Here is a 12,651-nt window from a genome sequence, read left to right on the forward strand (position 1 = left end):
CTGTGCATGAAAACAAGGAATTCATTAACCTATTATGCCATGAAACCTATAAATCCAAAATGGAAACCAAGCAATAAAACTAATGCGTGAGAGTGCAGTATGGATCAATGTCGAGAATGTATGAATAAATCCTTAATGAAAAATGTTCATGTGGCAACTTGCGTGGAGATGAAACGACTGCTGTTCTTTTTGGTGGCTGATCATGGTCTACACCCCAATCCCAAACAGTGAGATGGCAGTGAGCCTTTACAACCTGTTTTTGTTGGAGCTCCAAGAGATTTATTCTACCAACCTATCAAACTTGAATACTCAAAGCAAAGCATCATACCAGTCCTATCTATGCTAATGAAAAGAATTAAACTAACAAGCTAGAAATCCGAATTGCATAGGAAACTAAACAAACTCAAGTGCTGGACCTAATTGTAAATGCATTACAACACTGAGGAGGTCTATGGCTCTCAGGTTGGGCCCTAACCTGAGAGCTATAGCTCCTTGAGAAAACTCAGAACTAACTCAAAAGTGGCCTTCTTTATTCATAATCTAATAACATGCCAAATTGGCTTACAAAAGAGAACGAAACTTGAGCTGTGCTCCAAAATTACAATAGTAATACGAGAGTTTCAACAACCTAACCAAGGCTAAGGCCTCTATACTTATACAAAACGATGATCCAACAAGTATCCATGATTCTAGGAGCTCGGCTGCTTAATCTAGAGTTTAACTGCTGATCCTGTAGGATGGTCATAAATGCTGTTCCCTGTAGAGCAGTTTTGAACTGTTGTTCCTGTAGAACAGCTGGCCGTGTATTAAGCTCGGAGGGAGGATGGAGTGGGGCTCGGAGTTCTTTGTGAGGATCACGAGGAATGTCCCCCAAGACCGTGGACAACCTCTCCTTACGTCAGCAGTGCCAACTCGTTGTCTCCTTGCCACCTTTTCGTTGTCTTTTGCTTCCTTTTAATGCCAAAACCTGGAATCACAATGCATTAGCTACGTAGATAAAGTGCCTATCCTTTCTCCTACAAACAACATGAATAAACTAAGAAGTGTATGCATAAACAATAAAAATGAATGGTTTGAGCAAGCAAAATAGGCCAAAAATGAGCCCAAATTGTACCAAAATTGGGGCTCATTATCACCCCCCAGCTGAACCATTTGCTCATCCTTGAGCAACCTTGCCTCTGCTCCTTGTCCTTGGCCGAGGACTCGGGACCGGAACAGGCTGTTTCTTTTCTGCTTTTGATGGCCCTGCCTTTTCTGCCCCTGATGGTGATGAGGGTGATGCTTCCTTCCCTTTTTCTATTTCCTTGAGCCGGGCTTCAGAAGGCGACTGGCCTATCTTTCGTGTCCAGGAAGTTATTTTTGGGCTCCCCTTTCCGGGGGTAGCTGATGGTTTAGAGGGGGTTCTTGCACTGGGTGAAGTAGGTACATCCCCTAAAGTGGTATGGCCGCTGGGTGAAGGCTGTGGCTTGCTCGGGGACATCTGCTTGCTTCTCCTGGCTTCAGGTGGCAGAGGGGTCTCCCTCTCCCTTTTCTCTTTCGGTTTTGGAGGTGTGCTGAGGGCAGCCAGTGCCGCTGCTGCCTCCTTATCGAGGATGTCAGCCTTCTCTTTCTTGTGTTTTGCTCTCTCGGAGCTCCTTGTAGAGGGTCCCTCCTTTTTAGATTTCAGGCTTCCTGTGGAAGACCCTGCTTTGCCCGCTTCCGGGCCTCCTGTAGAAGATTCTTTCCTTGTCTTCGGGCTCTCTATAGGAGGCTGTTTCTCAATGACCTTCGGGCCTCTCGTAGAAGCCTGTGGGTGTATTGTCGGGCTTCCTGTAGAAGCCTTTGTCTCCGTCTTTGGGCCTCCTGTAGAAGCCTGTTTTCCAACAATTTTCGGGCTTCCTGTAGAAGCCTTGGTCGTTGCTCTTGGGCTTCCTGTAGAAGCCTGCTCCTTACTGATCTTCGGGCTTCCTGTAGAAACCTTTGTCTTTGCTTTCGGGCTTCCTGTAGAAGCCTGTGGTTGCGTTCCTGCAGATGCAACTCCCACCACCTTCTCTTGTCTTGCTGCGTGGCTTTTGCTTTTGGCTTTGACTGCAGAAGCTGACAAGGTGCTTGGGCTGGCAGGGGCCACCTCAGCTTTGACTGCCCTGCTCTTCAACCTCTTTTCCCTTGCTGATAGGATGGGGGTGTCCTCTTTGACTCCGTCATCTTTTCCTTCTTTCTTCTTCTTTCGTTCTTTCTTCTGTGCTGGAGCCGGAACTTTTTGGCTTTTTCCTTTCTTACTCCCGGCTGCTGGCTCTTCTTCTCCTCCGTTAGAGGATTCCGCTTCTTCAAGCAACATTTTTATGTTCCTCGTTCTTGATAAGTCCCTAAATGATTCCCAAGCGAGGGGGACTTTATATGAGCGGAGAGCATCCTCCACGAGGAGCTTGACTAGCCCATGGTGGGCTATCTAGTCCGGAATTCCGTCCTTGAGCTTGGTGGAACACTCCATTAAGGACTGTAGTAGAAAGTAAGGAATGCTCAACCTCTGTGCTGCAGGGAGGTCAATCTGGTGTTTTAGTTCGTTAAGCAGCCTGAAGTGATACGCATATACAATGCTATATCGACCCTCACAGGTGATATATTTCATAATTTGTAGACTGACTTCGTTCCATGGCGGCAACAGGCTTGCCCTTTTGACTCCATTTTTGTCTTCGGTGAATGACTCTTCCGGTGGGAAGAACTCCTTCTTTGCTTGCTGGCTCTGCTTTCGCTCTTCTTTGTCCCACGACAGACCCATGGGCAGCTCTGTAATCCGACTGATATGCTCTGGGGTGAGTTTGAGGCTGAGACCTCTGAAGGTTACCGTGGCCAATGTCTGTGATTTAGGCTGCAGAGCCCGCAAAAATTCCTCGGCTACTTCATCATCGTAGCCCTGTAGTTTATCACAGAAAGGCATCCATTGTGCTCTAGTGAAGAGCTCAACCACTGCCGGGTTTCTCCTTAATGCATTTGAATTAGTGGGCTCTCGCCTGATAAACCCGCCAGGCATGATGAACACAGTGGTTTATACCAGAGGTGGTGGATACACAGGAAATTCGGTCTTAAAGACAGAACATGCAATGAATTTTCAGACCACAGTTTGATTATACAGCTATCCTGTAGGAGCGATAGTATAGGCACGGCAATCCAATTCTTTATGACCACACTGTGACTAATGGCCTTGCCACCTTTAAAAAAACCAATTGCGGAAGGAGTTTCAGGGTTACCTCTTTTCTGCCACCTTTTTTTACGTGAAGACTTCACCTTCCTGTAGAGCCGCGTTCCTGTAGAAACTGCTTCCTGTAGGACGGCATTCCTGTAGAAACTGTTCCTGTAGGAGCAGTGCGTAGGCTTTGGGAAAAGCTTTAGTTGGCTGGCGGTCGAGAGGTACTTTACCAGCGTTCAGGTAGCCGAGAGCTCGGCGTATCAACATGCAGAGGTAAGCAGAGGATCTACTCGAGTTTTGAAGTGAGGTTGATGGAGATACACGCTTAATCGAGCCGATTAGATTTTGAATCAGCGCAGCTCGTGGCGCGGGGGTGAGCTGTCCCCGCCGGACCGTTGGGTGACATCACCCATCATCCGCCTGCACATTCGTTTGTTGCCGCATTCATTCCCACAGATCTGCCGCCGCCCTTTTCGGTTAAACTTCACTTCTCGGTTGACGGGACTGATCTTCACGTGCTTGCTGCGTGTTTCTTTCGTCGTGGCTGCCACCTCGTCCTCTGACTAACCCTTTACTAACCGACGTGGCCAATCACTGGCCTTTAGGCCGCTCAACCATTCACCTTTATGCCATGCAAAACAAATCGAAGTAATAATCATGCAGTTTGATGGAGAGAAGGATTAGAACACTTACCTGCGCGCGGCTGCACATGATTTCCAGTTTTTTTAGCGATGGATCTACCTGCCGCCTGTGGCTACACATTCCTGTAGGCTCGTGGTTACAGGATGCTGGTGATGGAGTGAATGGTTCTGCGTTCATGCGCCCGTGTTTGATCTCAGATGGCGGTGCTGTGAACGGTCTTCACTTGAGCAGGTTGAACTGGTACAGGATCCCCGCGAGGGGTCTTGTCACCGTTCTTTCTCCTCGGGTGTATGCTGCATGCTGGCGGTTCTGGCTTCTCGATCACGATCCCAGTGCTTCTGATGTATCAACGTGGATGTGGTATGGTTCTCGGTGCTTAGTTTTTCTTTGCCAGATGCTTCCTCACGAGAACTGATTACTTTGTTGTGCTGCTGCAGGGATCTTGGTTGCATGGCGACGAGGATGGTGGAGGACGATAATAGCAATGTTCAGGGGTGCCATCATTGGCATGCATGCATTCAATCCACTCCTCAGTCGCTAGATCTTCATTTGAAACACATTTCGGCCATCGTAACCTTCTACAGGAAGTTTCCTGTAGAACACAGAGTTTCCTGTAGAAATTTGGCATTTTCCTGTAGAAGATCCGCGTCTTCCTGTAGGAAGACTGTCTGTTCCTGTAGAAAAACTGTATCCTCCTGTAGAAGATCCAAAGCATGATAATAATTGCACATACCTTAAAAAACATTGCTGTTCTTGGAGGAGGTGCTGATGACATCCTTTGCTAGCATGATGAAGGCCCCTGGCTTGGAGTGGAGAGGCTTCTTCTCCTCCATAGAACATCTGCATGCAAACCTTTTATTGTGCTGATTGCTTTTTCCTGTTTTCTTTCTTTTTTTCTCTTTTTTTTTCTTTTTTTTTTTAGAAAGACAATAGGAGCGCCTCAATGAGGTTTTCACCCCTACTGCCTGCCTTGGGCGCCTCAGAGAGGTTTTCACCCAAGGATCTTTATTTTTCTCTCTTTTCTTTCTCGAAAGACAATAGGAGCGCCTCAATGAGGTTTTCACCCCTACTGCCTGCCTTGGGCACCTCAGAGAGGTTTTCACCCAAGGATCTTTATTTTTCTCTTTTTTTTTTTTTTTTTTTTGTGTTTTAGATCCTTCAGGGTATGCCCAAAGCGGAGGCAGAACCCTTCTCTATGACCAAAACAGATTTCTCCATAGTGCTGATAAACTCTTGTCTTGAGAGAGGTCTTCTATAGATCTTCAATCAGTGCCCATTGACAAGCATGGGAATGGATTCCTCATCAATGGTTCGAATGAGGACAGATCCATAGTCATGGCACTGTTCCACCACATATGGTCCTAGCCATCTGGTTCTCAACTTCCCCTTGAAATCTTTGAATCTGGAATCATACAACAAAGCCCAATCTCCTGGCTGAAATTGCTTGTCATGGAGATGTTGGTCATGCCACACCTTCCTCTGAAGTTGAACCACTTCTGAGTGAAGGAGGGCCTGCATGCGGTGTTCATCCAGTCCATTCAGCTCCAATAACCTTTCTTGCTGTGCATGGCTGAGATCTAGGTCCAGCTGAGCTGCCAACCTCAAAGTGTTATACTCAAACTCAATGGACAATAAAGCTTTCTTCCCATAGACCAGCTCATAAGGTGTGAAACCGGTGGTGGTCTTCCAAGTGGTGTTGTAAGCCCATGTGGCTTCAACTAGGCGATCTGCCCAGTCTTTTCTGCTGCTGTTTACCACTTTGGTCAAGATCCCTTCTAGAGCTCTATTGGTGACTTCCACCTGCCCATTTGCTTGAGGATGATAGGGGGTGGAAGTCCTATGCTTGATCTTGTGATGAGCTAATAGATCTTCAACCAAGTTGGAGGTGAACTGGCTCCCTTGATCGGTCACCAGCTCTCTTGGGTAGCCAAACTTGTAGAAGATGTTCTCTCTTAAGAACTCGACCACCTTTTCTTCTGTTGCTGCTTTGATTGCTTTAGTCTCTGCCCACTTTGTCAAGTAGTCAGCACACACAATGATGTAGGATCTCTGCCTCGAAGAGGGATTGATTGGGCCCACAAAGTCGATGCCCCACTTCTCAAATGGCTCGAGAGTCACTTGAGGTTGGAGAGGCATCTCATCCCTTTGGGTCGGTTTCCCCATTCTTGGCATTGGTCACACTGGCTAACATATCTTCTGACATCTTGATGAAGTGTGGGCCAATAGTAGCCTGCCTGCAGGATCTTGAAGGCAGTTCTCTTTGATGCAAAATGTCCTCCACAAGGCCCATCATGACAGGTGAGGAGAATGTCAAAGACTTCCTCCTCCCTTACACAACGCCTTAAGATCTGATCGGGGCCAAGCTTGAACAGGTTGCCCCCAATCCATGTAAATGAGGCACTCTTTCTGATGATTTTGCTCTTCTCTTTTGAAGAGAGGTGCGGAGGGAACTGAGCTGAAACAAGGTAGTTTGCTATATCAGCAAACCATGGAGAGAGTACTGAGATAGCACATAGATGCTCATCAGGCATCTGGTCATCCACCGTCCCATCTTCATCTGCAGACAAATCCAATCTAGACAAGAAGTCAGCAACAACATTTTCTTTTCCTGGTTTATCAACAATGGTTAGATCAAACTGCTGCAATAAAAGTAACCATCTAATAATACGAGCATTCACATCTGGTTTATTCATCAAGTATCTAATAGCAGCATGGTCAGTATGTACAAAAGTCTGGTAACCAGTAATGTAATGTCAGAACTTGTTCAGTGCATGAACCACAGCTAAGAATTCCTTCTCAGTTACAGTGTAATTCAGCTCTGCTTTGGACAAGTTTTTGCTAACGAAGTAAATGGCATATGGAAGTTTTTGCTCAACTTGTCCTAAGGCTGCACCTATGGCTTTGTTCGAGGCATCAGTGTGGATGTGGAAAGGTAGGGCCCAGTTTGGACCCCTTAGGATTGGAGCTGACACTAACTTGTCTTTTAATTCATTCAAACTCTTCTGACAATCGTCAGTCCAATTAAACTCCACATCTTTTGCCAACAAACCAAACAATGGTGAGGCTAACTTGCTGAAGTCTTTAATGAACCTCCGGTAGTATCCTGCTAATCCCAAGAAACTTCGGACATCCCTTACTTTTTGAGGAGGTGGAACCCTCTTGATGAGAGCAATTTTGTTAGGATCCACCTGCAATCCTTGAGAAGAAATGGTATGGCCTAGCACTGTCCCTTCAGTCATTAGGAATTCACATTTCTGAGGGGTAAGGGACAAGTTCATCTCGATGCACTTGGTTAGGACCTTTCCCAAGTTGGACAATGCTTCCTGGAAGTTGGCCCCATAAGGGGTAAAGTCATCCATGTAGATTTCCACTGCATCATGGACCAACTCCGAGAAGATGCTCAAGACAACTCTCTGAAAAGTAGCAGGAGCATTGCATAGCCCAAAGGGAAGGACTCGGTAGGCAAAGGTACCCCAAGGACAAGTGAAGGTGGTCTTATCTTGGTCTTCCGGGTTGATTTGGATTTGATTGTACCCGCTGAACCCATCGAGGAAAGAGAAGAACTTCTTTCCTGCCAGTCCATCCAACACTTGATCTATGAAAGGTAGAGGGAAATGGTCCTTCTTGGTAGCTTTGTTCAGCTCCCGATAATCTACACAGATCCTCCACTTCCCATTCTTCTTGGGAACCAACACTAGAGGGGACACCCATTCACTATCTGAGATGGGGTAAATGAATCCGGCATCCAACAGTTTTTGCAATTCTTCCTTGACAATGTCCTTAAGGGCTGGATTCATTCTCCTCTGGGGTTGCCTAACTGGTTTACAATCCTCTTTGATGTATATATGATGGGTACAGACTGAGGGGTGGACTCCTTTCATCTCCTTATAGCTCCAAGCAAAAGCATCTAAGTGGCTGGCCAATAGGCTACACAACTCCTTCTCCTGCGAAGGAGATAGAGAGGAGCTTATCTTTAACGCTCTCTTAGGGCCGAACTCCACACTTTTGACTCTGGGAGTGACAGGGCTGGTTGTACAAAGGTCCACTAAGGTGCTAGCTTGGGCATCCTCCACCAACTTCTCTAGAGATAGTGCACTGGAAGGTGGATTCTGGATCAGGGTTTCAATTAAATCATCCTCGGTAGGAGAATTTCTTCTAGCGGTATCTAGGGTGCACAGAGGTGCAGAGTACACCTCGTCTTCCTCTCCGTCCTCCAACCAGAGTGGTAAATCATGCTCTAAAGAGGGTTGGGCAGGAGGGTATAGGACTAGCTGCTTGGACATGGGACCATTCTTGATGGTCATGTTTCCTGCCCGACAACTTATGTAAGCATCTGCAGTAGCTAACCAAGGCCTTCCCAAGATGAGAGGATATCCAGTAAGCTTGGCCTTTGGTTGCAGGACCAGGAAATCCGCAGGGTATTCCCAAGAATCAATTGAGACCAAGACATCCTCCACAATCCCTTCGGGAGTCACGGTGGAGCGATCTGCTAACTGCAGTACTGTCGAGGTCTTTCTCAAGGAACCCTGAAGATTGAGTTTAAGCATGGTATCCCTGGTCATCACATTGATGGCTGCCCCCAGATCAATCAAGGTGTGGGGGATAATGGTGCCATTGATGTGTACATCTACTACAGGACTTCCAGGATCTAGGTACTTTGGGCAGATGACTTGTCCTAGCATAAGGTCAGACAGTTGTCCTATGACATTGATAGTTGAGGCATCTTTCTTCCGTCTGCCTGGGTGTTTGAAACACTTCTCCTTAATCAGCTTGTTATATATTGGCACATCCTTGATGGCTTGGAGAAGTGGGATTTTTACACACAACTGTTTGAGCTCACCCAAAAGCTCATCTTCTTCTGGGTTCGGTTGTGTGGTGGCTGTTAGTCTCTCAGGAAAGGGTGGAGTAGGCTTTGGTTCACTCTCCTGATGGGTTTCCTCATCCTCTGGGGGAGGAGGTTGGCGATCTGGAAGAGTCTTTCCAGATCTAAGATTGATCTCCTGGATCTCCACAGCATAGGTAGGGCATGAGGTCTCCCCAGTATATACCTGCTGAGCCTGTCTATTGTTGGGGTTCGGGTTCGGTTGATCAGGCATCTGAGGTTGCCTTGGAGGAGCAGGAGGTAAAGGCTGAGGTTGAACTGGTGGTGGAGGCAAAATGGCAGGAGGAGTGTTGTATTGGGGCCTCCACCCCGACTGAGGAGCACTCCATTGAGGCTGCGACTGGGTATGTGAGTGATATGGGTGAGAAGTAGGTTGAGTAGGGTACTGAGGTGGATAAGACCATGGAGGAGGCATGGACCAGGAAGGATGAGCAGGGGGACCCCAGGAAGGCATGGGAGTCAAGTGGTTGGGGTTGTAATAAGCTTGAGATGCCCCTTGCATCCCCTGCTGATAAGGTCTAGATCCTTGAGGCCTCCTTTGGTTGATGAAGTAGAGAGGTTCAGTGGGGGCTTCAGTTCCTTGGTACATGGCTTTAAACCCAGGCAAGGTTGGACACTGATTTGTTGGGTGGTCCTCCTCACAAACGAAACACACTTCGACCAAATGCAATGGACATTCGTTCTTAGGGTGTCTTCTAGTGCACCTAGGACAGAAGACAGCCAAGGCTCTCTCAGCTTCCTCTTTCTTTTGCTGGATCCTGAATGTGTCCAGCTGCATGGCAATGGTATGTCTCACCTCACTCTTAAGATCTTCTAATTGGTTTGTAAGCTCATGTTTGGAGAAAGGGACACCGATGGAGAGGAGGTTTCCTCTACCTCGTTTTCTAGCTGCCCTGGAATGATTTCGAAACACAGTCTTGATGTCCTCATAAGGCAGTTGGTAAATGTCCCCCCAGCTAACATGTGAAGGGTGTCTAGGAGATCTTCAGGGACTCCTCGAAGTAGAACCAACTTGAGGGATTCAAGGTCAAGTGTGCATCTGGCCCGTTTATAGCTAAGTTGGAACCTCTCCTCATAGTCCTCTAAAGACTCATCATTCCCCATGGTCATTCGAAAGATCTCTCCCTTGGTTTCCTTGGACCTACAATAATCCCTATACTTGGTATTGAAGGCTTGCTGCATCTGAGCCCAAGTGGTGATGCTGTTCCCAGGTAATCCCATGAACCAGCGTAGTGCTGCATCCTTAAGAGTGGAAGGGAAAAGCTTCAACTTTTGCTCATCCTCAGTATAGTCATAGGCTCGACAAAGGACAGCAAACTCAAACAAGAAGGTATCAGGATCCTCAGTGGTCAGTCCATGGAAGTGAGGCAAGGCAGAGGGGCTAATGTTTTTCATTTTCATATCCCCATTGGTCTCTCGGATGGGGAAAGCTCCTTCTATTCTCTCATCTTCTCTCCTGTTATCAGCCATGGCTTCAGATGGAGTGGTTTCTAACTCTTCTTCTTCTATAGGGTCTTGGTATATCTCGGGATGTTCACCTATAGGTTCCTCTGGGTCGCTGTCACCAAAGAAGAGAGAAGGGTGACTTAGTGATGTGGTGGGGGTGTTTGGTAGGAATTTGCCTGATCTATCTCGGTTCCTACGAGGCATGAAAGGGAAAGGACTCTTCTCTGTTTTTAGTGCTTTTGTTTTTTCCTTGTACCTGCAAAACTGAAACAAAGTGATCTACAACTAACTAGATTACTCAAATGAAATTTGCGGAATTGGAAATATTAATCTAGGAAAGTAGGAAATATTAATCTAGGAAAGCAGGAAATATTAATCTAGGAAAGCAGGAAAGATTAGTCTAGGAAAGCAGGAAAGTCTATGCTACTTTTGCAGAATGGAAATGAAGCAAACTACTTAGCAGAAGGTAAGAGTAGGAAAGTAGAGGAAAAGCAACAGGTGCTAATACTCTGACGCTTCCCCGGCAACGGCGCCAAAAAGATGGTGGGCTCCAGTATTGTAGCAATAATGCTACAACTCCTGGGGCTTCCTGTCTCTTAATTTTATCAACCCGGTAGTTCGTACAAACTTGGAAGCGACGATGCTGTATGCACAAGTACTAGCCCTTGTCGCAGCTGTCACTTGGTCAGCTGGCACAAGTCCGCTAGGGCTTAAGCCAACTTCTATAGGCTCACAGAAGAAGCTTTATCAATGATGGACGAAAGCTAACTCAAAGGAAGGCTACGCTGCTTGACAAACTGAATCAAAAGCAATTTAAAGCATGTAAATCTATGAAACCCTAATTTAACTAGTCTATCTTCTATAATGCAAAGAATGTGGATGCAACTCCTATGAATGCTGTCATTACCTCTAACAAGTGTAAATGCATGGGTCTAAGCTACTTGCATCATGAGAAATGTGTTTTTGTGTTTTTCCTTTTGGTGTGTGGAATGAGTGTGAACTTGGCCTAATTAGGGTTTGATTGTGCAGGTGGGATGGAGAAGGAAGGAAAGTGTGGGACAGGTTGGGGAGGCTAGGAGAGGTTCCTAAGGATCCTTAGCACCCACCCACAGAGGTCCCTCACGTTCAGAAGCTCGGCAACGAAGTGAATGGCCTCCTACAGGAAGGCTGCAGGGGATCCTACAGGATACTCTGTTTTCTACAGGATGGCTGTGCACGTCTACAGGATGGTTGGCCGTGGAGGTTTTCAGGAGTTGATGGAGTGTTGGAGTGGTGTGGGAGGCTAAGGGAGATGGAGATGGACCTAATGATGTCTTAGGAAATGGCAAGTCAGACGAAGGAAGGGTGCATGCAATGGGTTGATGTTTTGGAAGGGTGGAATCAACGAGAGTGAAGGAGATGGAGTTGTACGTGAAATGAGAGAGTTGGAGGGCACGTGAGTGAGATAGAGGGTGAATAGAACTTGCAGGTGGATGAAGGAAACGACGAAGGAAATCGCTTGAGCAAAAGTAGTGTAAATAAAACAAATGACCTGTGCATGAAAACAAGGAATTCATTAACCTATTATGCCATGAAACCTATAAATCCAAAATGGAAACCAAGCAATAAAACTAATGCATGAGAGTGCAGTATGGATCAATGTCGAGAATGTATGAATAAATCCTTAATGAAAAACGTTCATGTGGCAACTTGCGTGGAGATGAAACGACTGCTGTTCTTTTTGGTGGCTGATCATGGTCTACACCCCAATCCCAAATAGTGAGATGGCAGTGAGCCTTTACAACCTGTTTTTGTTGGAGCTCCAAGAGATTTATTCTACCAACCTATCAAACTTGAATACTGAAAGCAAAGCATCATACCAGTCCTATCTATGCTAATGAAAACAATTAAACTAACAAGCTGGAAATCCGAATTGCATAGGAAACTAAACAAACTCAAGTGCTGGACCTAATTGTAAATGCATTACAACACTGAGGAGGTCTATGGCTCTCAGGTTGGGCCCTAACCTGAGAGCTATAGCTCCTTGAGAAAACTCAGAACGAACTCAAAAGTGGCCTTCTTTATTCATAATCTGATAACATGCCAAATTGGCTTACAAAAGAGAACGAAACTTGAGCTGTGCTCCAAAATTACAATAGTAATACGAGAGTTTCAACAACCTAACCAAGGCTAAGGCCTCTATACTTATACAAAACGATGATCCAACAAGTATCCATGATTCTAGGAGCTCGGCTGCTTAATCTAGAGTTTAACTGCTGATCCTGTAGGATGGTCATAAATGCTGTTTCCTGTAGAGCAGTTTTGAACTGCTGTTCCTGTAGAACAGCTGGCCGTGTATTAAGCTCGGAGGGAGGATGGAGTGGGGCTCGGAGTTCTTGGTGAGGATCACGAAGAATGTCCCCCAAGACCGTGGACAACCTCTCCTTACGTCAGCAGTGCCAACTCGTTGTCTCCTTACCACCTTTTCGTTGTCTTTTGCTCCCTTTTAATGCCAAAACCTGGAATCACAATGCAT

The sequence above is a fragment of the Pinus tabuliformis genome, chromosome 4_1 (genome assembly GCF_031772625.1).
Source record: "Pinus tabuliformis cultivar Carrire ecotype Pingquan chromosome 4_1, CPIR1, whole genome shotgun sequence".
In the NCBI taxonomy this organism is placed as follows: Eukaryota; Viridiplantae; Streptophyta; class Pinopsida; order Pinales; family Pinaceae; genus Pinus; species Pinus tabuliformis.